The sequence below is a fragment of the Suricata suricatta genome, chromosome 4 (assembly GCF_006229205.1).
Source record: "Suricata suricatta isolate VVHF042 chromosome 4, meerkat_22Aug2017_6uvM2_HiC, whole genome shotgun sequence".
In the NCBI taxonomy this organism is placed as follows: domain Eukaryota; kingdom Metazoa; phylum Chordata; class Mammalia; order Carnivora; family Herpestidae; genus Suricata; species Suricata suricatta.
The window spans coordinates 72,390,487-72,417,319 of NC_043703.1; the positions used below are offsets into that span (position 1 = coordinate 72,390,487).

At 46.0% G+C, this 26,833-nt stretch overlaps 2 long non-coding RNA genes across 2 annotated transcripts; both read left to right on the top strand.

The window, feature by feature from the left end:
• Positions 1-1,303: 1,303 nt before the first annotated feature.
• LOC115290842 lies at positions 1,304-6,111 on the top strand. Its single transcript, XR_003908251.1, has 2 exons — positions 1,304-1,355; positions 6,028-6,111. It is a non-coding gene; the product is annotated as an uncharacterized LOC115290842 (long non-coding RNA).
• Positions 6,112-8,962: 2,851 nt separating this feature from the next.
• Positions 8,963-11,653, top strand: LOC115290843. The gene is made up of 3 exons (XR_003908252.1): positions 8,963-9,372; positions 10,930-11,076; positions 11,506-11,653. It is a non-coding gene; the product is annotated as an uncharacterized LOC115290843 (long non-coding RNA).
• The last annotated feature ends 15,180 nt before the right edge of the window (positions 11,654-26,833 follow it).

The following is a 26,833-nucleotide window of genomic DNA, read 5'->3' on the forward strand; positions in this document are numbered from 1 at the left end:
TAAGCAGCCCCTGCCCCCGTGCCTTGTCCCGTATTAGCCCACTGCTGTTTGTTCTGAAACTGAGAGAAAGCTGACATATCACAGATTTTGTTCTGCAATTTTAGCACCAGGCTGCTGGTTTCACTGTTTTTTAGCTTTTTGTCTCACTCAAGACATACATGTGGTTAGAAAAAGAATATAACTGGTTTTGAACATGATAAGAATGTTGCCTCTTTTATTTTATTAAAAAAATTTTTTTAATGTTTATTTATTCTTGAGAGAGAAAGAGCATGAGTGAAGGGCAGAGAGAGAGGGAGACACAGAGTCGGAAGCAGGCTCCAGGCTCTGAGCTATCAGCACAGAGCCTGACCAGGGGCTCAAACTCACAAACTGGGAAATCATGACCTGAGCTGAAGTCAGACACTTAACTGACTGAGCCACCCAGACACCCTGTAATGTAACCTCTTTAAACCATAAACCTGTGAGCTTTTTGGGTCCAACGACAGTGTACCCAGCTCCTAGCATATAGCAAGAGCCCAGGAAATGTGTGTTAAATGACATTGACCTGAGGGAACACTTCAAGACCAGCCAGCACACCCCAGCCTTACAGGAGGACTGCATTTGACCCTTTGCTGCCTCTTTAAAACCTTGCTGTGCCCTGAAGCAGTGACATGGAGAATCAGTCCTGTGGGGCCTCAGGGAAGTTCATCTTATTTCTGTACCATCTCCCGACCCATGTCCCCTGAGCCCTAATTTGCTTTCACCACTGGACTCAGAAATTGTCCTCTCCAGACATGGACTTTGTTATGGGTAGAATTGTGTCCCTCCAGACTTACTATGGGACCTCAGCACCTCAGAATGGGACCTTACTTGGAGATAGAGATTACAGATGTAGAAGATGAAATCACACTGGAATGGGGTGGTCCTGGATGTAGTGTAACTGGGAGCCTTTTTTTTTTTAATGTTTTTTCATTTATTTTGAGGTGGGGAGGGGCAGAGAGAGAGAGAGGGAGACCGAGAATCCCCAGCAGGTTTGTGTCATCAACACAGAGCCCAATGCGGGGCTTGATCTCACAAACCATGAGATCATGGCTTGAACTGAAATAAAGTGTTAGACACTTAGTCTCCTGGGTCACCCAGCTCCCCCCTCCCCACCGGTGTCCATAATAAAAAGGAAATTTGGACACAGAGATAGGCACACAGGGCACCTAAAAACATTGCAGGACCAGAAGCCAGGACAGAGGCCTAGAGCCTTCAGAGGGAGCAGGGCCCGCCCTGCTCACACCTTGATCTTGACTTCCAGCCTCCAGAGCTGTGAGACAACAAATGCCTGTTGTGTAAGCCTGCCAGGAGTGCTTGTCACGGCAGCCTAACAGGTTAGTGGCACTTTGTAACCGACCCTGGGCCTTTGATTCTGTCTGGCCTACAGTGGCCAGACATAGACACAGAGATCTTGGTCCAGCAGCTGCATCAATGTTTACATCCTCTTGTTGGGCTCAGAGTTTCCCCTCAGAGGTAACCCAGAGCAGGCTGAGGAGGAAAGGTTCAAGGTGATCTCCAGAAAGAGAACACAAAACTCGGGAAGGGGCTAAAGCAACTTCTAAAACAGAGAAGGTAAAAACATTGATAAAATTAAAATCCACCTCAGGAGCACATAAATGTACTGAAGTCAGTCACGGGGGGGGGGGGGGGGGGGGGGGGGGGGGGAATGGCCTATGTAGGTGGCTGAGCGCCCTGACTATCAAGCACCCAGCATGTGCCTGGAGTTCTTGGACACAAGGGGTCCCTGCTTTCAGGAAGCTTCTCACGCGGCTGAGAAGAAAGGTGCGCACAGAGAGGCTCGAGGGCCTTTAGACACCAAGGGCAGGCACGAGTCAGAATGGATCTTCTATTTGCACCGACTTTGGGAGCAGGCAATGAGTCAGGAAGAAGGAGACACTGCAGGAACCCGGCCCCTAGACCCACGAGCTCCAGGAGCAGGGACAAACAGGAGGACATCTAGGTAGGGAGGTGTAAAAGGCTTGCACCTTGGAATCAATCAGACATGAATGACCCTGGGCAGCTTGCTTTTCCTCACTAAGCCTCAAATTTCTGTGCTGTAAAAGTCAGGATAACCGCTCCCTTTGAGGGTCTTGTAATACTTAAGACAACATCATGTATGAAGAGGACCTAGAACCTAAGAGACCCTCAATCAAGAATTCATAAGAGAAACAAACTCTGCTTTGTTGCCAAAGGAAATATGAGCACCATTTAAGTCTAAACATCCTCTCACCGGCCTCCACCACTACCTCCCAGACTTCCTAGAAATGTGGCTTCAAGCATCCCCATGATGATTAGTTCACAGATCACACAGCCAGGGGTTTTGGAGGACTGATTTACCTGTATCACATACTACAGAATAAAAGTTATTGCAGAAGGAGGGAGTGATGAATGAGCAAATCTCCTGCCTGATTATTATGTAAAGTGATATTTAGAGAGGAAAGAGTTTGTAATCAGATAAAGCAGAGAAACTGACAAAGAAAATCGATTATGTCTTGAAATGTTCAACCCAGCTGACCCAGAGCTGGTTCCCTACAGTTTCATTAATCACTGGGGAGGTGGCCCCGGGTTAAGCCACAAGGGACAACCTAGATTTGCCCAACCAGGCTACAGATCTTCTGTGCAGGAGATCTGCCTTCACAGGAAAAGACAGAAAAGATCTGTTCTTTGTCCTTAATAGAACCATGATAGAAATGCCCAAATCCTGCATATTTTATAAGAAATGGAAAACACATAACTTTAAGTAAATTCTTAATTCTACTTTCTAATACATATCCACTCACTTATGAGTAGAATATCAGAAACAAAAATTCTTCAGTCTCTTTGAAAAAATAGAGTCAATGACTCGTTACTTCTCCTGACCTGAAATTGATGATGGCTCTTTTGTTAAAAAGTGACACTCCCTAAGAAGCCCAGTGTGAGGGAGGAAGAGATGGTAAACAGGGTTTTCTCCGTGTCCCAGCACAAGACTATTGTAGAAGGAGCTGAACAGTTTGATACTGTATTTAGAGCCAATATTGAAAGTTTGCTAAGTTCTGTCTCAGCCATGATGAGCATTTTTTTCCCCGCTCAAAAATATACTTCTCTTTGTGGGTTTTTTTTATGTTGGCATTTGTCAAACTTGCAAACATTGACACAAAAATAGATAGACAGTGTTCTTAAATCAAGAAATACAATGCTGTTGAAATCCAGTTGGAGTTGACATGGTTTCTAGAGACACTGGGCTCCAGATGAGGCTACGGCGAGGGTCCCCCTGGCTCAGCAGAGACTGGAGGTATCACCAACCACTCTGACCTTTAGGAGTCTCACCTGTAAATGGGGTTGACAATAGGCATAATTGCCCATATCCAGCTTGCTATTCGTGATTAGAAAGACAAGATGTCACGTGAGGAGATAGCTGAGCAGAGCCTCGGTCAGGCCCCTACAGGGAGGTTTCAGAAACTGAACTTTGTTGAGTCTCTTAGGGACAACGCCTACCAACCAGGCTGGGAAAAACTGTGAGAGCCTTGGAGCAGTGGGTTTCATGAAGCCCAGGGACCTGACACCTCTGTGAGCACGTGGATGTCTGCCCAACAGGATGAGCCATAGAAACCAGGAACCACTCTGTCCACTTTCAGCATATTAGACCTAATATATTTAATTTATTTAATAATCTTTAATATATTTTAAAATGTTTAATAATTTGATATGCATTCTTCAAAACTCCTTCGAAGGTCTAAGAGTCATATCAGCACAGCACCATGGGCTCCCATTTTCCGCCCTTAGATGATAAATTAAAAAGGACTCAGACCAATTCTCTCCCTTAACTTCTTTAATTAACTCTGCTGCCCAAGGTATTCATCATTTTGCTTTAGGTTCTGAAGCACAGAGCCACTTTTTGTCTTTGATTTCAGAAATGTTATTCTACCTATCTACTTACCTACTTCTTGAAACTGCTTTTATTATTATTACTCAATTTTTTTATTTTTAAGTGTCCTGTTTGGTGTTTTAACTTTTAAAATGGTCTCAAAGTTATTTGGGGGCAAAAGAAAATCACAAGGTATAAATAATAAAAACTTCAATATTTCTTGGGTTTTTTTTTTTCCATAGGTACTCTGCCGTGCAGGGTTATTTGGAAATAATGATTTCTAAGGGTACTAGTAGACTATGTTTTAATGAATGAATGTATTCATATGCATCTACAAAAAATATACATAAAGCATCTCGTTTGGCCAGCACCATATTGGGTGTGAGAGATAGTGTACAGAGAAAGGTAACATTGGTTGTGTCTTCTAAAACCATTATAGTGTTTTGATTCATGTAGTCCCTGGACCAAAATCAGCATTGCCTGCAAACTTGTTACAAATGCACCTGAGCCAAGATCAAGAGTCAGATGCTTAACTGACTGAGTCACCCAGGTGCCTTTGGGAGTATATTTATCATAGCTGCATTAACAGCCTTGTGTGCTAATTCTAATATCTGCGACTTTTTCATTATTTCTTTTTATTTAAATTTAACTTGGTTAACATACAGCGTAATAATAATTTCGGGATTAGAATTTAGTGATTTATCATTTATATATAACAGCCAGTGCTCCCCCCAACAAGTGCCCTCCTCGATGCCCTTCACCCATTTAGCCCATCCCCCCATCCAACACCCCACCAGCAACCCTTAGTTTGTTCTTCGTATTTAAGAGTTTTTTAAAAAATTTTTTATGTTTTTTATTTATTTTTGAGAGACAGAGAGAGACAGCACAAGCAGGGGAGGGTCAGAGAGAGAGGGAGACACAGAATCTGAAGCAGACTCCAAGCTCTGAAGTAGCTGTCAGCACAGAGCCCAACATGGGGCTCAAACTCACGAACCAGGAGATCATGACATGAGCTGAAGCCAGACGCTTAACCGACTGAGCCACCCAGGCATCCCTGTATTTAAGAGTTTCTTATGATTTGTCTCCTCCTTCTCTTTTTTTTTAAATCTCATTTTTCCTTCCCTTCCCCCATGCTCATCTGTTTTGTTTCTTAAATTCCATAATATCTGTGTCTGCTAAACATCTGTTTATATTATTATTTTTTTCTTGGAGTCATACGTCACATTTTCCTGCCTCTTTGCATTCCTGATCATTTTTTATTGTATACTAAAGAGTACAAATTTTGTGGATTAAGTTGTTTACCTCTGTATATTATTGGAGTTTGGGGAGCAATTTAAATTTTTCAATTCTTTTAATTCTTTCATCTTTTGTTAGGGCCCATCTTTTTTTAAAATATTTTTCCTGGTTTTTTTATTCATTTTTGAGAGATGGAGAGAGACAGTGCGAGCAGGGGACGGTCAGAGAGAGAAGGAGGTACAGGATCAGAAGCAGGCTCCAGGCTCCGGGCTAGCTGTCAGCACAGAGCCTGATGCGGGGCTTGAACCCACAGACCGTGAGATCATGACCTGAGCCGAAGTTGGATGCTCAACTGACTGAGCCACCCAGGCACCCCAGGGCCCATCTTTTGAAATCTCTACTCAATACGCACTGTATTATAAGGTCTTTCCACCCTGGCTGATGAGAACACAAATTCTTTCTAGCCTTGTGTGAACTCCATTGATCTTTATGTCCACATTTTTCTTTCCTTTTTTTTTTTTTAGTTTATTAGTTTATTTATGTATTTTGAGAGAGAGCGGGGAAGGGACAGAGAGAGACGGAGAGAATCCAAAACAGGTTCCATGCTTTCAGCACAGAGCCCAACGCAAAGTTCAAACACACGAACCATGATGAAATAATGACCTGAACTGAAGTCAGATGCTAACCTACAGAGCCACCCAGGTGCCCCACCACCACCACCACCACTCTTTTGTGACAATTCTTTTCCTGGCCTTGGGTAGTATCCTTGCAAACATATACAGATGAGCCCTCATCCCCACACTCCACCAGACCCTTTTTCAGATTTTTGGAGCTCTCTGTGAAGCTCCCTCCTCTCTGGTATTTTGCCCTGAAAATTATAGCCAGTTTGGCCTCTCTAAACTTTGAACTTTGTCTACTCAATGCAGCCAAACTGTCAAGCTCTGTTGGGACTCTTCACCTCTGAACCTCAGCCTGGAAACTCTACAAGCAATAAACGGAGGCCATTGTAAGATTCCTCTCATTTATTTCCCTTCTCTCATAGGTTACTGCTCTGTGCTACCTGTCGCCCAATGACTGCAAACTCTCATATCACCTATTTTGCTGAATTTTGCAGTTGTTAAGACTGGGGAGATTCTGTGACTCCATCATGGGTATCTTGGAAGACATCAAAGTTTTTCTGTCCCAAATCAGATGGGGCTTTCAAAGATTGTGTCATAACATAACAAGGGATTGAAGAGAGAGAAACTAGACAGCTATACAAGACTGTAGAGTACAAGCACTGATGTTTAAATTTTTCTTAATGTTTAATTATTTTTGAGAGAGAGAGAGAGCGAGCATGTGAGCAGGGAAGGGGCAGAGAGAGAGGGAGACACAGAATCTGAAGCAGGCTCCAGACTCTGAGCAATCAGTATAGAGCCCGATGCAGGGTTCAAACCCATGAACTGTGAGATCATGACCTGAGTTGGATGTCAGATTCTTAACTGACTGAGCCACCCAGGGGCCCCAAACACTGAAATGTAATGTCCTCATTCTCTTGTCAGAGAGCCTCACTATTTGTTATGGGGAGTGGGCTGCTCTGGTGATAGAAGGGAGCTGAGCAATGAGGAGACTGTGGATAATCTGGACTGTGCACTGGGTCTGATGCATGTTCAGTTGGTAAGTATTTAGCACTATGAGTTGGGCTGGAGCTATCACATCATTGTTTTCCCAGATGTATCAGGAAGTTTATTCAGTGTTTTGGGAGGCTGTTGGGTAACTGGGTGTTTGTCTGTAAGAGGTTTTTATTGTAATCCTGGAGTGTTTATCAATTTCAGTGTGGGTATAGGGCAAAGTACATGGGAGGGAATCTTGGAGAGGATGGTGGGAAAAGAGGTGAGGTTTGGTCATGAAAGGCCAGAATATCAAGGTTTCTGTTACACAGGTAGGGGCAGTCATCAAAGGAGGACATGCATTGAGAGATACGTGTTTATTTTATTTATTTATTTTTATGTTTTTTATTTATTTTTGAGAGACAGAAAGAGACAGCACGAGCAGGAGAGGGTCAGAGAGAGAGGGAGAGACATAATCTGAAGCAGACTCCAGGCTCTGAGCTGTCAGCACAGAACCCAACATGTGACTCAAACCCATGAGCCGTGAGATCATGACCTGAGCTGAAGCTGGATGCTTAACCGACTGAGCCACCCAAGCGCCCCACGTGTTCATTTTAGAAACTTGTTTTCAGAATCTATTGGTGCAGCAGGTACAGCAAAAACAGGTATGAAATTAATATGCAGTTCTGCAAAATCCAATATGCAACGGTGCTATTAAGCTGAACCTCAAGGAAACTATTTTATACCTATGTGACAAATGGGCTTGAAGGGCAAGCAACTGAAGGATGGAAAGGCGAACAAGGGGGAAACAGATGATTTTAAAAATATGTATCCTCAACCAAAACCCAAGGGTGAGGCTATGGGTTCACAAATCAGTAAGTAGAATTCAAGGGAGCAGAAAATTAGCCAGAAAGCACTTTCTGGCTGATGCGGCAGTGGTACCCCTAGAGCTAGATGAAAGGGAGATCTGCCAGGCAGCCAGGTTCAATGAGGCTGCACTAAAATGTAGTGAAATAGAGAAAATCTGACATTCCAGACCTGCTCTTAACTTGAACATGCACTAGGTATGAACTGAAGGGGCTAAGACCTCCAAAAGGTATGTCCCAGACATCTTCAGACGTTTAAGAGCCTTCCCTTTGAAAGGGGCCACCTGTTCCCCACATAGTTTCTGTTCTGCTCAGCAATGTCTGTGCTGGTTCTTGACAGGGTGGTTCGGCCTCCCTGGGGACCTTTGGGAACATGGAGGATTGACTCACCCAAACGAGGGGGTACTGACCCCTCCTGGCACTGATTCTGCTCACCCCTCATGCAATGCTTGGTCTCTCTCCCAAGTGAATGTTGAACATGCACATCAAGACTACTGGCTAGAAGGGACAATAAGGTATCTTGCCCCAGCACACTGCCTTATAGCCTTTCTGAGAGCATGCACATGTCTTAGTCTTACCCTAATTATCCCAGAAAAGGATCCTCTAGGGAGGTGTAGTAGCCTCTTGGAGCTTGGTCTTGTAGAGCTTCCACTCTCACTTGGAGCCAGGGGAGAAAAGAATGCTCCCTCAACCTGTGGACTTCGACTACTACAGCATGGGGATTTCCCCAAATCTGGGGTAAAAAGTCACAATCACAGAAACTGCACAAATAGCATGCCCTGGCTTCCCCTCTCACCCTGTGCCACTTTTCCCTTGGCATAGAGAGGGGCCTGGAGGGGTTTCTGCTGAGGCCTCAGTGCCACGCCTGTGCCAAAAAGCCAACAAGAGCCCCTGCAAAGTCACCCAGAAAACCACTGCCCATTACCACCAAAGCTCCCTCGGATGCCCAGTCCCTTGGGTCCACACTGGCCTGCCAAGTGCACCTTTACTGTGAGCACAAGGCCTCTGGATTGCCAGTGCTGTTGCAGAGAATGTTCTGGAGTCCCCAGTGTACCAAATCAGACTGGGATCTTCGCCAGTTCAGGGAGACATGTTCTACCTGTGTTGGTACCCCCAATTCACGGTGATTTGGCGGAAGGCTTTCCTTCCTGGTCTTGTCCATGCCTGCTTCCCAGGCTCAGATTGGAACAAGTTCATGGAGACGGACGGGAGGACAAAGGGGAGTTAGCGGCCCTGCCATGCCCCCAGCAACCCAGTAGTTATCATCGTCCTTGCACATGGGACTCCTTCCCGTGGGTTTGCTCTGTCCCAGGAGACCCTTTGTTCTGTCACAGAAATAGACACCTGGCAGCCTGTGCTATAAATGGCCACACAAGCCCAGACATGCCTGAAACTCCTGATAAACACCGACTGCTGTCAGACCAGACCCCTCCACGCCAGCCTAGGAGGGATGGCGTTTAATGGCCTTCTCCCCAGACCTCAATGACTCTCTACTTTGTTCTGAGTTAGAAAAAGAGACTTTTAGGGAGAGCCAATTCCCTCCAGGCCCCAGAGGACTTTTCCGTGTGCATTGTGATGGGAACCCATTCATTTATCATGGCCTGAAGCTGCCAACATACCCGACCCAGAGCTTTCAAGCACCCATGGGAAGATCACGTGCAGGACAGTGAGCAAGGGACTTAGGGACCAATTGAATGGAAACTGCTTCAGGCTGTGGAAGTCATGAGCTTCTCTTCAGGGGCAGAGGAAGCAACACCCATTTGTAACACTACATTCTGGTGAAATACCATTAATTGTACACTCTTTGACATGCCAGGTAGGTAAAGGTACTACAGAAACCCACCAGGTCAGAGTTCGAATTCTCAAATACGTGATTCAAATACTTCTGTTGGGTATCTCCATCCGTGGCCCACACTCTCGCTGTGCCTAGAAGGCCCGATCTCTCACATCCCTGATCAAGAGAGTGAGGGGACTCATTGAAACTAGCTAAGCCATATTTAGAAAGTTTATGTCATAACCAGACCTGCTCCAGATTTAGGGCAAGTTGGGTGACCTGTGTCTGCCTTAGTTAAGAATAAAAGAGTACCTACCTTATATGTTGGGCATTAAGGGAGATTTGACATACTTACAGAGCATTGTAACTACTGCTTCTGGTCTGGTTCCGACTCTCTATCAGTCATCTCTAAGGCTGAAGAAATAGTTGTAATCTAGTCTGGACTCTTGATTTTGTACCTGTAGGTGCTCTCATGCCAAGGTACTTGCTCCTGGATTCCACACCCTAATTACTGAACTTTCATAATTGCTTCTATGCTCACTTACTGTAAAATTTGGAAGTACTAAGTCTTTCCTAATTGAGTTTTAAGGAAGGCTTTGCTTTGCCTGGATGTGAGCTTCCAAAGGCTAGAGATGCCCTAGGTTGTGTGTCCCAGTCTCTCATGTAAGTGCCCTGGGTCTGCACTTGGGCTTTCAGCCATGACCAGCAGTTTCTGCTCTGAGGGCTGTTGCTGCCCTTCTGGAGTGGTGCTTTCTGTTGAGGTGACAGACAGAGGGTTGGGGGGTGTCGATAGGGAAGGGGATAAAACTCAATCTTCCTCTGCTTGGAGCAGGAACTGAAAGCAAGATTCTCATTCTCCAGAATCTATACATTATAATCCTTTCTGTGCAAGAGCCCTGGACATCTGTCTGATAGGTCTTAGTGTCTAATCATGACAAGGCCAAGGCCCTGTAGGTTACACTTCCATTTCTCACAGATGCATGGAAAAGGGAGCAGGGACCCTAGAGATGAATGCTGCATGGGACCCCTCCCTTCTTCAAAGACATTCATCACCTTTCTCTATCATGAGGTAGAGGAGCCACGAGACAGAAACTGTCTATAAACCTGAGTCATCACATGGAAGGAGGGTGCTTTGGAAAGTCATTGGGCCCCTAGCAAATTTCGTGAGTGAGGAATAAATTCTTATGTGTTAAATGAAAGTGCTAAGTAGCCCAGCTATGCTGACTGATACAAATAATGATAGTACTGTTCTGAGTGCTTCACATATATGAAGCCATTTGAACATCACCATAACCCTTTGAAGCAGGTACTGATAACATCCCCATTTTATGGAGGAACCTGAGCTCCAGACTGGACAAATAACTGGCAAAGTGTCAAATGAATACAGCAGGTCATACAAGTCTTACTTAAGAAATCCCACTGCATCACTGGAGAGGACCTGTCCCCTTTATAAAGTACTTAGTATCATTTAGCTCACCACCCCTGTGGGGAGGTCAGGCAGTGTCTTTACCCAGAGATGAAGCCCACAGATGCTGTTGAGGAAGGAAGGGTGTTTATATATGACATATTCTCACTCTTCTGTGTCACCTTCTGCCTTAGAATGCAGGCACCAAGCCCACAGATGCCGTATCTGCTCATTCTGCCTAGAACGTCACACGTGTGTCTTGCTAGGGTAAGGAAACTAACTTAGAGCATCGCCTTGTCACAGGATGGGAACAGGGAGCCCTCAGCGGAGTGGTGAGCAAAGTAAGTCCCTGACATGGGTTTTCATCTTTGGAAACCGTTGGTCCTGGGGCAACTGTCTCCCAGTTGCAACATTATTTTCCTTGAGAATCAACCCCCCTCTCCCCCCCAACACACACCCACTCACATTCCAACGGGCAAAGGGAGATGAAGCAGTTTGGGGCAGGCATCCTGGAAGAAGGGTCATTCTGGCCACCCTCCAGGAGTAGGTGTCCCCTCACCCCTTCACCTCGTCTCTCCAGCAAGGCCCTGAACCTCCCTCTTATCCATCTCCCTTGGCCAAACTCTATGGCTTTAAGAGGGGAAGGGAGGAAAGAAGAGGTCTTTCCATGATAGGAGCCATTTTCATTAGCCACACCTCTGCTCTGAGAGTGACAATTTTTTTCTATGTATTTTCTTTTGAATAATTGACCTTAACCGTTTTCTTCACAGGAAGTGAATAATGACCCTTAAAACCTTCAGATCATATTATTACCAGAGCTGCCCACAGCTCCAGGATATCTTCCAGACCCAAAATATCATTAGAAGAGATAAATCAGCAATTACTTGCTCCTGACAGAGAAGAAAAACAGAGAGACAATTGCCTTTGTCACTAGTGTTTTGTTTGAAATCTTATTTTAATTCTTCTACTAGGATTCGGGAGGTCCGGCCACCTTTCACATCTCTTTAAATATCCTCTAATCTTTCTTATAGCATGGGGAGGGCTGGGGGCCAGGTGGGTTTGCAGGGGCTGTTCAGACCTCAGAGGGGACCAAGGACCCAAAGGGGGTCCTAAGGGACCAGCCAAGAGGGCCCTTGGCTTGGTGCAGAATGGAAACCAAAAGCAAGCCAGGAGGAAGTGAGAGCAGAGTTTATTGAAGATAGAGAGCAGATATAGCAGAGTGTATGGGAGACTCAGAAAGAAATAGGAAAGAGAGTCTGGTCTTTGCATGGGCTCTGGGGATTGTGGTCCGATGCCCTGTCTTCTCAGGCTCCAGGAACAAAGAGAAGTGCCTTATGTGTCCTCCCTAAGTCACTTACGCCCTGGAGCCAGGGGTCTTGGTGAGTCAGTGGTCTTTGAAAACAGTCTTCTTTTGACTCTGTCCGGTCACTCCTTAGATCCTATCTACTGTGTTGAAGACTCAAAGGAAGCATGAACTCCTTGATCTTCACAGGGAGGACATACATGATCTATTTTACAAAGTGTGCATAAAGTGGGGGTATAGGTCCTTGTGAGAAGCAGTCCGTTATGGGGTCCTTTGTTTTCCTGCCTCAGAGGGGTGGAGACACAGCAAATATTCGCAACCTGGCATTTAATACTTTGTCCGACTATGAGTACCACACTTCCCCCCTCCTCTCCTTCTATATTAATAAACAAAAACAGGGACAGACACTCATTAGTGAGCTAGGGAATATCACCGGTTCATGTGTTCATAGCTAAGATAGCCTGGCCATGTGCTGCTCATGATAAGTGGTTGGTTGCAGGAGGTAGGGGGTGTTCAACAAGATCATTTAAAAAATACACAGATAAAAGATTCTACAAAGAGATGATGCTCTAAATCTTAAGAAGCACAAAGGAGCAACACTTGTGAATGTTAGTAGAGTCTCAGACACTTGGTCTAGAAGAGGCAAATGGCAGGATTTCTTCTTAGGGAGGGAACTGCTCTTTTAGTTTTGAGAATATTTGATAAGATTTTGGTTGTTAGAAGACCACAAATACAGGACTAGTCTGAGTGGAGATAAAACTCCGTATAAAGAACAGGCTGGTTATCATCAGTCCTCTTGCTGCACAATCTTCCTTTCCTTCCTTGTTCTGTGCCCATGGAGGCTGACCTCTGGCGGGAGCACCACTCAGGTTCCCCTGCCCTATGGCTTTTGGACAGGTTGAGTCAACAGGAGGCACCTGCAGGAGAAAATAGGCCAGGAGAGAGAGTTATGTATTTACCACCCCCACCCCACTCCCGATCCCAAGCCTTACCTGTCCCCAAGGGTCCAGTGTTGGCTGCATTTCTCTGTCGCCCCGCTCCCCATGGGGATCCCTCTTCTGTGGCTCCCACCTTCAGTGGGTTCTCACAAGACTGGTCAGGCCCAGGAGTGGTAACATATTCCTGCCATGGCTAATCCTTGGGGACTTCACCCTGTGACTTCCCTTTGCCCCTGTCAATAACCTCTTCACTAAACTGTCTCTGGTAAAGCCCTTTCATGCTCACTCCATCTGCTGGCTTCCTGCTAGCTCTCCTGGCTACTACCAGTTAACAGGTTCCACACTGTGATTTATATATAATCTTCCCAGTCCCTGTTTCTGGCATAGAGCTCCTAAAACGTTTGGAATGTCTTAAGCGGTGAGAGAGACAGAGATGTGTTTTGTTATGTTAATGAGGTTCCTGTGGGACAACCCCCAGGGGTGGGAAGTGGTTGCCAAGAAAATTAACCATCTGTTTAGAGGTGGAAATTTCAGTCCCATTTCTGACCTCTGGGGGGAGGGAAAGGGGCTGGAGGTCAAATCAATGGCCAAAGATTTAAACAATTGTGCCTCTGTTATGAAACCTCCATAAAAACCCAAAAGGATAGCGTTTGGAGAGACTTCAAGTTAGTTAGTATGTGGGATTTGGGGAATTGCTTACCCAGGAAGGGTATGGAAACTCTAAGTCCTGTCCCACATGCCTTGCCCTAGGGATCTCTTCAGCAGGCTGTTGATTCGTATCTTTTAACATCCTTTGTAGTAAACCAGTAATCTAGTGAGTAAATTTGTTTCCTGAGTCTCGAGAGCTCAAGAGAAGGTAGTGGGAATCTCTGATGTACGGTCATCAGAAGCACAGGTAAAAACTTTGTGCAACTGGCATTTAAAGTGGATGACAGGCTTGGGGCATCTGGGTAGCTCAGTCAGTTGAGCGTCCAACTTCAGCTCAGTTCATGGTCTCACAGTTTGTGAGTTCAAGCCCCACATTGGGCTCTGGGCTGACAGCTCAGAGCCTGAAGCCTGCTTCGGATTCTGTGTCTCCCTCTCTCTCTGACCCTCCCGACTCACACTCAGTCTCTCTCTCTCTCTCTCTCTCTCTCTCTCAAAAATAAATAAAACATCAAAAAAAAAAAGTTTTAAAAGAAAGATATGAAATCAATGCTGAAGATTTTGTTCCAGTTTATGTTTTTATTTTTAAATGTTCATTTATTTTTGAGAGAGAAAGAGAAACAGAGTGTGAGCAGGGGAGGGGCAGAGAGAGAGAGAGAGAGAAAAACACAGAATCCGAAGCAGGCTCCCAGCTCCATGCTGTCAGCCCAGATCCCAATGGGAGGCTAAAATCCACAAATGGTGAGATGATGACCTGAGCCGAAGTCGGACGCTCAACCAACTGAGCCACCCAGGCGCCCCAATGTTGTTCCAATTTAAAAATCAATCTTCTCAGAGTTTGAAAATAAATTATATCACATACCCGGGATCCAGGAAAATAAAAGCAAACTAAAATACAGGAGGCCTGGAAGGTACAGTATAAAAGTCAAGACCAGCCCGGAGCTGTTCCCTTCAGTGGAACATTTGGAAAGAGCAGATTTGGGGAAGTGACCTGGCCTTGTCTGCCTTAGAAAGAATGGGGTTTAGGGTAACTTTTGTCATGAGCTTCCCTTTAGACTACTTTCTAAGTGAGTACACGTGTTTTAAGGAAAAAAGTTATTAAGAGCAAGGGAGAAATGTTTGGGATGTCCAAAAACGTGTCATACAAAGACGAAAATTAGGCAATGCCTACTTTACCCAAGGCCTGTTTCAACCCCCCTGAATGAGATTCAAACTTGACAGGTGCTGGCTATTGAAGAGTGTGCATCTAGAGCCATTTGGCCACTTAATTGTTCTTCCACAGTGTGGCGTTATGATTTGGTAGGGCTTTGTTAGAAACAGTTAATTATCACGAATAGGAAAACCGAGCTAGGACAGTGTTGGCATTCTCACTCTGTCCCACTCCATTCTGCATGCAAATGCATGCATGTGCACACACACACAAACACACACATGCACTGAGACATTATCCTCCAGCATTAGAACCTTCAGGAACAGAGTAGAGTGACAGAGATTCCCCAAGTCACTGGAGCTCAGCCTGAGTTATAAAGAGCCTTCAATGGCATTAAGGTCTTTCCTGCTCTGGTCTCCACTTTCCTGCCCAGCCTCCTTCTCTCCCTTCCCCCCACTCACGTGCCAAGCACATCCTGGTCTGCAACTGATTCTCCAGCTGATTTTACTTATTCAAAAATAGTGCCTGGGCGCCGAGCGCCCCATCTGTGTGCCCACCTCATTCATATTATTCGTAGCACTTACCACACATGCTTCAATTATCTGTCCCTGTCTCCACTTTCTGGCCCTGGACTGCATGCCCCTAATACATGCTTGGCACATAGTAGACATTCACTGAATGTAAAGCTAGTGAAGCAATGAAGAAGTGAATGAACACTCCCTTTCTCACAACCTAAGTTCACAATTTGACCAGGAGGACATTGTGCAATCTTTTATTCACACTTTAGTTACTCATCCCGAAGACCATTCGGTTCTCTGATCTGGAGGGCTAGGTTTAGGGCTCAGAAGGATCCATATTATGAATCTTTGTTTGGGTCTTCAGTAGAGTCTGATTTATATTTATATTATATGTATATGATATTTAAAGCCTCTCTTTCCACGTTGTTAAACTAAAACATGCTGAAATTAAGTACCAACAGACACAGTGGGGAGGCTTGGGAAGAGCCTTCCAGTCTTAATTTGCAGCAAACTAGCCCTGACCATCGTCAAGAAATTTCCCATCCTGGCATTTCATGCTCTCTGTTGATCCAAAAGGACTGAGACTAGAGGATGTCACCCATCCGAAAGAGCAGGATACCGGCTCTGCGGTAGGTCTTGGGTGACCATCCTGGAGTTCACAAGAGGAAGGGACTGGAGAGACATACACAGAAAACAGTGATCGTGCTTCACTGTACTATGTGGGGTGACACAGAGAGTTGGGACTGCATGAAGGTCTGTCTCAAGGACAAGACAGTATTAGTGAGGGTAGGAGGGTGGTGGAAGGCACCCCAGGGTGGTGAATTCCTGGGGAAAATATTAGAGCCTGCCAAACAATGGTAGAATGAATGAAAAGATGCAAGACACATTCCAGGAAGGTTGATCCCAGTAGCTGTCACACTACTCAGGGTTCCATCATTCTGGCACAACTCTGGGATAGGTGGACCCTAGGAGGGACCAGTAAGAGGACCTAGTTTAGGTCTAGGGCTTTCATTGGGAAAGGATGTCTAAGGAAATGGCATTTGTGCCCTAGAAAGCACAGGTGGGGTTTCCAGATTTTGACCACCTGGTGTCTGGCCCTGTCCTTGCACACAGAGGCCTGTGCTCAGTACCTGTCCCCCAGGGAGTGACAAGATTCCTTACCCACAGCCCCCACACAACTACGCACCTGATGTTCAGAAGAATTTCAGAAGATGCAAGGCTCATTTTTTTTCCAGAGAGAGAGAGACAGAAAGACAGAGAGACAGAGAGTCTCAAACAGACTCCACTGGAGCCTGATGTGGGGCTCGATCCCACAATCCTGAGCCAAAATCAAGAGTCAAAGCACCCTAAAAGGCTCACTTCATGTAGTGCAAACCTCATTCTTTTATCTGGACTTTCACGGTCAATTTTTCTTAAGGGCAATGAAGCCATAACAACATTTTCTAGACTGGGAGTGAGTTTTGAATTTGTTTCCCTGGCAGCTCTACTTGGGGTAGTGAAAACCACTCAACCCTCCTCAGGGATAAGATGGATGGTGTTGCTGGAAGAAATCCTAGGGCTAAGAGTCCTCCAGAGCTCGGCAGCCGGTGTGTCAGAACACCAGGGTGCCTACCTCTTCCTTGTATGCCTGTCAACCATGCACATCTGATTTTCAAAGGTTTTTACAAATGATATGAAATATAGAATTTATGTGAAAAACCCAAAGGCATCCTGGCACCATCCCTTGATGTTAAAAGGGCAAGGACACTATTAGAAACACAATGTGAGGGGCTCGTGAGGGGCTCAGTCAATTAAGCATCAACTTCGGCTCAGGTTATGATCTCACAGATCTGGGTTCAAGCCCCACTTCAGGTTCTGTGCTGACAGCTCAGAGCCTGGAGCCTGCTCCAGATTCTGTGTCTCCCTCTCTCTCTGCCCCTCCCCTGCTCACACTCTGTCTCAAAAGTAAACATTTAAAAAATTAAAAACAAAAACAAAAGAAAGAAACATTGTGTATTCTGTGTCTTGAGAAGCAGAAGGGCGCTAGCACAGGACCAGGGCCCCGAGGGGGGCTTCTCCAGGAGCTACTTTTGTTCACACACTGGTGCTGCTGGCCCAATTCATGAGGCAACGCATTCTCCTGGAAGGTGAGTGCCCAATCAGAATATGTGAAGAAGAACAGAAATCTCTTTCCTTTTAAAAGTATGAAAATGATCTTATCTACCCTCCGGGCAAGTGACTTGAATTGTGAAGTATTAGCAAGCTCTGATGAACCAAAAAGATGAGACCTTGTAGTGCGTCCAGTAATGCAAGCGTAAGAGTAACACTACCAGCACAAGATGAACTACCGCTCCCACGTTTGACATTGAGTGTGGATGGAATATTAAAAAAAAACCCATCAACTTTTACATAAATCACCTGCAGAAATAAATTTAAATTAAACAGCAACTGCAGAAATTACTCTCCTTTGGAAAAATCTGGTTACAACTAGTAAGAAATGCTATAGGAATATACGGTTACATGAATCAAAACTGATGTAACTTTACAGTTAAATGGTTACCATGTTTTCATCATTGACTTTCTCTGTTATGTTTATTATGATTAATAGGAACAAGCAGTTAGAGAGTCATCAAGGTGTATATGACAAAATAAAAAAGTTGTTCTAAAGGAGGTTTCTCATGAAATACACAAAAAGGTGACTTTTTACTGAACCGGTTAGATACACATGTAGCAAGAACTCCAGCCCAGCCCTTGACTCCAGACTAGTCCTGAACCTCTGGCCCCAAGGACAAAGCCAGGTTCTGGGGGCTTGTGCCCAGGGTCAGTGAACTTGTTCATCTGGTAGCCAACAAATACCTATTTAAGTCCTTACTGTGTCCCAGGTCCCGGGAACTTGGCAGTAGCTAAGATACAGTCCCTGCCATCACTCAGCTGGAGCTGGATAGAAATAAGTATGTTGAAAACTGCTGGGAGAACCCACAGGTGCTGGGCACTCAGAGGAGCAGTACCTCACGCAGGCTTAGAAGGTCCAACAAGGCTTCTGGAAGGAAGTACAGTCCAAGCTGAGGCCCCAGGGATGAGCTGAGCATATCCAGGCAGGAACAGCAAGAAAGAGGGTGTCCCAGTATGAACAAAGGCCTGGAGAGAGGGCTCATTTAAGGAACCGGAAGTGAACAGAGAGACCCTGACAAACCACCTGTGCCCATCCAAATATTTGTAAATTCACACCCGTTGCTCTGGATCTCTGGGTAACATCTCGGTTAAACAAACTCCACTAAAACTCTTTTAAAGAACCATTCAGAAAGTAGTGACAGATGTTCCTGAACAAAATGGATTGACCTGAGTTGAGGAAAGCCCCAGGTTAAATATATATATTTTCACAGAGGCAGAGCTTCCAAAGCATCTGTGTTTCTATCCAGAAGTGGTAGCTGCAATCCGTGACTTATGTCAGGTCAGGAGTTGAGCTGAGGGGAAGCCAAGGGAGCAGGAAGTAGCTGAGCAGACAGGCAGTGCAGGGGAGCCGAGAGTCAACTGCTCAGGGATGTGCGAAGCCACCCGCACTGCCCCCACAACTGCAGACAATCAGATCGAGGGCATGAAACCTTCGTCACCTTGTTATCACAAACCCTTTCAAGCCATTACATTCAATTACTGAAAGAGGCCGGGAGGTTAATACGAGCCCATGGATTGCTTGACAGTTAATGAAATCACAATAAAAGAATTCAATGACCACAGTCAATTATTAATATGAAATCTGATTTAATAATGGAGAATAATGTCACTGTGTTCCTATCTTTCTAAGTGATGAATTGCTCTTTCCATTCAACATTTGAGTACCTACTATTTGCCACATGTGAGATGCTGAACACCAGCAGTATAAAGCTAAATAAGACATACTCTTAGATCTCAGTGGTAAGACAGAAATCACTACAAAGAGCTCGGGGAGATAAGAGTATTTTTTAGCCAGGTTTTCTGTTCTCCTCCCTGCTGAAAGCCCATTTTTTTGTGTGTGTTCCTGTCATTGGTCATTTGCCTAGAAGTGCCCATTTTCATAGAATGTTATGGCCTGATGGATCCTTAGAGATCATAGAGTTGTTTTTGTGTTCAGACTGTAGGATCCAAAGGTTTCTTGGCAGTGCCTCAGGGGCCACGTCTTGATAAATGCCTGGTGGTTCTCTGCTCATTCATTCATTCCCCTGACAAAAAAATAGACCTACTTATTTTAGCCACTGCATAAGGCATTGAAGATGTGGCAACGAGCATGTCTACATGTCATTTAGAGTCTGTGGGGAAGGATATTAATGAAACCATAAAACCAATGCACACTCATGACTGCGACACATGCGTGAAGCAGAGGTACATCTCACATGAGTGATGGATAAAAACAGGATCTGACCCAGTCCAGGAGGTTCAGAAAAGGCAGCCCAGGAAGGTGGGGCTGGACCAGAGGACTGAAGGAAGAATGTGCGTTGGATGGGTGGGGAAGACATTCATGGAAAGAGAAAGTGTATGCAAATGGCTCCAGATGGGAGCGGTTCTGATGTATTCAAGAGAAAGGAAGAGAATGATGGATGGAGCTCTGAGAATGAAGTAGGTTATGGAACAGAACCAGGCAGGTATGCAGGGCCCTGTAAGCCCCATTATGCATTAGGGTCTTCATGCCCAGATCCAATGGGAAGCCATGGAAAAGTACAATAGATTGGAGCACAGGGCTAGCGAGATGATCACATTTGAACTTGAAAAGCTCCCTCTGGCCACAGTGTGCAGAATGGGTGCTGGGTGGAAGTCTGGCTTGGCAAGGGAGCTATTGGGAGTGGTTCAGGTGAAACATGATGCTGGTCGGTGAAGGAGAAGCAGGTGTATCAGGACACACTGCCCCATGACTCCCTAGGGGCAGGAAGTATTCCATTTCTTTTTTAAATATCAAACCACATTTGACTTCAAGGGACCATGCACCATTGGGAGTGACTGACAACTTGGAGCCAGATTTTATGTGATTGTCATGGTTATCCGTTCTAGGTCATAGCACCCCTCCCCTTCCCTGGGGTCACTCATGCTCATGCAGGAAAAACAGGGCAGGAGTGTCAGAATTTTTTCACGGCTTACAGTCTTTTTCGATCTAGAGAAGACTTTGCTGTGTCTATCGCTTGATTCTGAAATGAATTTGGATCTACGTGACCCAAACTGCCAGCCATCTGTCCTTGTCTGAAAGTCAAAATCATAATAAGAGGCACTGACATTTGCAAACGTTTATGTGAACTGTCTGACCACACACACACACACACACACACACACACACACACACATTGGTGTAGATTAGAGCTCTTTTAAATTCTAGCTTTTCTGTTGCTATCAAAGTTTATAGCTGCTGCATGAGGAAGGCATTCTCTACGTGTTTAAAATAAATCCAGACCACCTACCTGCAAACCGGCACACAGCCTCCCTTCTGCAGCAGAGTCACTGGTCAGCAGTACGATGTGGCCTGTGTTTTTTCATCTTGCCTTTCACAGACCATTTGAAAGTGGAAAGTTCTGCCTGTGGGATCAATTGTCCCCACCCCAGCTTGGCCAAGCAGAGGAACCTTCACTCTGGTTCCCAAGATGGTGCCACGCCTGTGCCCTGTAGCCTCCACCATCCGGGTCCTGCACCCCAGGCATTGCTGGGAGCACAGGGCAAGCCTGTGTCTCCCTCGGACCTTACAGACCTGTCTCCTTTCCTAAACACCCTCACCCTTTCTCTCCACACCTCCACCTCCTGTTCTTCTTGGCCGTGTAACCCGTATCAGCCTACATATTTCAAAGAGCTGTGCTGTTTGACGAGAGGGTGATTTGAGGGACCACCTACCCCCATCTTGCCTGAAACAGAAAAACTGTCAACTTCCCCTAGGATGAAGGCTCACAACTCTGAAAACCAAAAGCCCAGGGGAAGAGGAAAGAATACCTCTTTTCATTACTGGTGAATGAAAAATGCATTCCCACTGCAGAAAAAAAAAAAAAAAAGACAGGATGCTAATTTATCGGTGAGTCACACTGGGTCCGGTACTACCTGGCTCCACATATTGCCCCTCACCCCTTCCTTTGAAGAGGACACCTGGAAGTTCAGGTAGTTCCTGTGGTCACAGAGTCCACAGCCCGGGCTGGGAGGACGGGTGCCGGCCGTGCCCATGGCTCTTTTCTGATGGCTTCTTACTCAGAGAGCAGGTATTCACCACCTGACCACTCTTCAGGAGAGTCAGTCGGATGGGACCAAAGCGGCACACTCGAAGGCCACCGCATGTGACTGTGTGGGTGTTCCTCAATCCCCAGATGCCAATGGCCCTGAAATCCAGCCCACATTCAGCCACAAAAAACCTTGCACTAGCTAGAGGTGCAAGAGCCTGGGGAAAGAGCCTCTGCTTTGAATTCATCCACTCAGAGACGGTCCTCTTTGTAATCATCTTCCCTGCAGGGGAACCTTTTTCCATTTCACATAAAGGCACAGCGGGTGGGAGCAGGGGCCCCCCCGGGCACTTGACCCAGAGAATCAGACAGTCGCTCCGGATGAGTCTGATGCCCAATAGCTCTGCTCAAGACTGACCTCATATATAGGAGGAGGGCTAATGCAGCTGGGCAGAGGAGCCCAGAGAGTTAGAATCTTAAAACATAGGATCTTAAAGGATGCAGAGAGACTGATAGGGTAGTGAATGCAAGAACAGAGCCCAGAGATGTGGCAGTGAGTCAGAGCCATACGGTGGCGTGGAGCTGTTAGTGGCAGCATCAACATGGCCGTGTTACCCTGGAGATGGGGCCTGGGCTGGGAGCGGTGGATGCTGGGTCCCTGGGGCCAATGACGGGTGTACCTGTACACCCAGAGCTGCCAGTGCCCACCAGGCTCCTGCCAACTCCAGGCCACTACATGGCTGTTGACATTTCCTTTAATCTCTCTTGTACCTTAATAATGAAACCTATCACTTAGGCACCTGACAGGGTTTTACTGGTCCTGGCGACCTAAACGAACACAGTATCCTGCACAACGTGCGGGAGCAAGTGGATAAAACAGAAAACCCCAGAGAAATGCAGGGAACTGCTACCATAACACACAGCCGAGGCCAGGCCACACCGGCCTCTGTGTAGAGATGACTTCATTGTCCTGTCTTGGGTCCTGAACTCCGGTGCAGGCTTCTCAGCTGTTTGTTGCTTTCCGCCTCTCCTCGACTCACCTTCCCAGCCCCCTGACCACCAGGATCGCGGCTCTGGGAGAGGGAGGCAGTGTATGGCGTCTGACATACATAGGAGGTAGTGCTATAGAATTATCAAGCTTCTATTCTTTTTTGTTTTTAATGTTTGTTTATTTATTTTGAGAGGGAAGGTAAGACCGTGAGCTGGAGAGAGGAAGAGATAGAGGGAGACAGAGAATCCCTGGTAGGATCCCCTACGAACCATGAGATCATGACCTGAGCCAAAATCAAGTCAGACACTCAACCGACTAAGCCACCCAGGCACCCTTAAAGTTTCTGTTCTAACAGAATTTCTTTTCTAAAAAAAATTCCTGCACAGCATTTGTACACAATTGCAATTATTGTTTGTTTATTTACTTTATGCTCATCTCCTTCATCAAGTAATGAGCTTTAAGAGGACAGGGAGTCTCTTCATCAGCTCCAAGTTGCTTAATATCTACTTGCTGAATCGAATTGAACACACCACAGTATGTATCTAAAGGAACCTTGTTTTCTACAAAATAACTACCTCGGTTGGCATTTTCCCCTGAGCATTCGGGAACAAGGCTTATAGAATTGTCTTCAGGAAATTAGTTTAAAGGCTTCATAAAGAAAAAAATGTCTGTGTTTTATGCAAGCAATAGTAAATGGAAAATAGAACCACACTAATATATAAAAAATCAGCTAAAACCCAGCTGTTTAGAGAAAATGCTTTTAAGTGGCTGACTCTTGCATTTTTAATTCCCAAGATGTCTACTTTTCTGGGCTCTGCTCATCTGAGTTTGTTAGAAGCCAGCGAGCTGACCCCCTGTTGTAGGAGCTGGGGGTTCCCAGGCATCTTTCATAATGCAAGAAAAGTATATTTCCAAACATGCTTATGCATTTTCTTTCTGATTGCCCACAGGCAATACTTAAAATCCATATTATGGCTTTGGTCTCACTTTTGTTGCCGGTTTTCAGACCTTGATTCCAGAACCAAGGTACCCATACTTGGTGTGGGCGTGCACCAGTGACCAAGAGAATTCACCAGCCCTGTAGTCTCCACGTCCTGTCGCCTCCCCCCAGGTCACGTGTGTAACTCTCTGACAGTGACATCTGCCCAGCTGTGGGAACATGTAAATTCCACGGTGGGACTGAATCACAGTGAACCCAATAGCACCCAGACTGACCCATAGCTCTGCCCTCTTTCTGAGTGGGCCAGTTCAGCTCAGGTTTTCCACACGTCCTCTACACTCCAGGGGATCCTTAGGTTCCCCAAAGAATTGATTAAGTGTACTTCAGGTCAGAATAAAACACCTTGACATTGAACTAAAGGCTTTGTAATTCTCTGGAGTGATCTGAGATTTCCTTAGCACCAGCTTTTAGTTCGCATCAGAGGAGTGCACGTTACCAGCCCTTGCCAGCCCATGGCGCCATTTTGCGGGAGCTCACATACTGTGAGACACACACTGCAGGGCTCGCCCGAGCAGGGCAGGTCAAGCAGGGTTGGGCACAGAGTGGCAGTGAGCATGCATGCAACCTCCTATAGCTTCGCCCCAGCAGGTGCTGCGCCTACACAGCTCGGCACCTTGGTCACAGGGTCAACCCCACCACCGGACATGCAAGCAGGAAAGAGAATACTGAAACCAGATGCTCTAGGGTCTCTTCCCTAGACTGCCGACCTTTGGCAGTCTGGGCTGTGGACTTTTGCTGCCTTGACATTTGACATTCCTGGTTCTTCAAGCTTATTTGACCCCCAAAGGATACCAAGTGCCCTCCTTACCCCAGGGATCTCCCTTAGGGTCTGCTTTACTTCTTGGCCCCTTATCCAGCCCTATTGGCACCCATGTCCCAACAACATTGAGCTGGGGGGTCTGGCCGGGTGGCGGGGAGACAGCACAGTGCACATGACAAAGACTGCAGAGTGTGCAGCCAGGGGTAATGCCCCCAGAGCCTCCTTGGTGACCTTCACACCCAACCCTGTCTTCAGACTCATGCCCCACCTCCCTACATCCCTGCTTCCTGCTCCTTAACACTAGACTCTGCATAGTTTTTTATTTGTTTGCTTTTAAGTTTATTTATTTTAAGAGAAAGAGAGAGCAGATGAGGGGCAGAGAGAGAGGGAGAGAGAGAATCCTAGGCAGGATCCGTGATGTCAGCATGAAGCCTGACGCAGGGCTTGAACTCACAAACTATGAGATCATGACCTGACCTGAAACCAAGAGTCAGACTCTTAACTAACTGAACCACCCAAGCACCTTTGTTTCTTATTTTGAGTGGGGGGGGAGAGAGAGAGAATCATAAGCAGGCTCAATGCTCAGTGCAGAGCCCAATACGAGGCTTGATCCCATGACCCTGGGACCATGACCTGAGCGAAAATCGAGAGTTGTATACTCAACCCACTGAGCCACCCAGGCGCCCCAGCTTTGCATAGTTTTTAAGCAACTTATGCTTCCACTCTCATGGTTAATTTTCCACTGAGAAGTATGGATATTTTCTTAAGAAATAAAATAGTTGCTGCACACATCTGTTATACAAGATTAATTTTAATTTGCATTTTTAAGCAAAGCGCTCACAGATTTTTAAACCTTGTGTCTTCATGCAGTAGCAAGTGTATTACCGGAAATGGGCTTCCCTCTGTAGGGAAATAGGTACCAGGCATCAAGCCAACTGCTTTAGCTGAGCTGTTTTATTATTCTACAAAGTGGGTATTGACATCCCCACTTACAGATGAGAAAACTTTGCCTTCCAAAAGTTAAGTAACTTGCCCCAAATCACAGAACATAGCAGCAAGAAACAATAGCAAATCACATGATTTTGTTGTTAGGAATTTGTGCTCAGGTGTATACATATGTTTCAAATTCTTCTCTAGGATTATAAATGTGAAACAACAAAAGCCTGGAAAAGACATGGTGGACATCCTGCCAGACTCACGAAAGATCAGAAAGATCTCCAAAGCTCTCAGTGTAGACTGAGTCAGAGTAACAACCAGCTGGGCAGGGGACTATGCAGTGGGGGGCGGGGAGGGTGTTGGGGGTGGGAGGGCGGTTGGCGGGGAGGGGTGATCTGTGAGGAACTGTTGGTAGCAGCAATGCTATGCGGAAATGGAACCACACACAGGTCAGGAAGGAGAAGCTCCCAAAAGGAGCCTGTTCTCCCAACAAGAGCTGAAGTAATCCTCTGTTGGTGACGTTCCCTGGCTTCTAGGAAAAGATAAAGCAACTACTCTCTGTAAGAGAGCTTCCATATACCCCAGTTTGGGCCCACAGTAGCCACGCAGATTAAGATCAAGCAATGGGCTCACAGTCCAAGATAACTAAACACAAGAGAGCAAGGCACTGTGAGTCAGACCCTTAGCAGGAACAAGAGAACAAATTTCAGTGGCCAAGGGCTGTAGACATTGGAGTTGTCGGAGAATACAGACGAGATGAGCTATGTATGAATGACAAGAGAAATAAACAACTCAACCACAAAGACGATTCATCAGCAAGGAATGATCAGGAAGAATAAGAGGGGATCTTAAAAAATCAGAATTCTAGAAATGAAAAAAGTACCATAACAACTGAAATAAAAGCTCAACAAAAGGGTCAAATAGCAGATTCGACAGAGTCAGAGAAAGTCGTGAAGTTTTACCCGAAGAAATCACCTGCAAGTGAAGGATGTGGAAAATATGAAAGACATGATAACAGATACGGATGAGATGTCTAATCAGAATTCCAGAAGGAAAGAACGGAGAGAAGAAAGAGATAATTTTCCAGGATTGACAAAAACCGTGAATCCACAGACGTGGGGAGCAAGCACTCTGCCCCATCTGGGAAAGACCATCAGGTGGACAGCCTTCCTTCGGCGCAACCAGCAACTTTGGCCTCCCTCTCCTTGGGGTCCAGCCCACAGCCTGGACAGGGAATTAAGGAAAGGAGAGGGAACTTGGTCTGGTCATTAACTTCAGCCCCTCCCCACACCCTCTGCTGCCTCAAGGTTTGGGATGGGATGGGGGAGGGGCACAAGACAAGAGGCAAAAGGACCCTTAAGCTTAGTTGGTGCTATATTGGGTCCCACTTATCTGGCAAAGGGCTTCCGTTTGGGAAGATTCTCAAATCCTTGCTTCCCCTTGTGTGAGCTGTACTGGTGGGCTAGTCTGTTGTGACCATTCCATTTGTTCCTGGACCTACGATGCACCTACAGCCTCCTGGCTAAATGCTCTCTTGGGCGGAATCCTTTAGTGTGCCGTGGGCCTGATTTTTCTCCAAGGGGACATTCCTTGCTCTCGCCACCATCTGGGGAAGCCTGCCCCCGCTGGTGCCTTCTCTCCCCTCTCCTGGCTACAGTCTCCTTCCTCAGGTGTACCCCAAACTCCCAAGCACACAGGTCACACACTCAAAGGCTGTCTG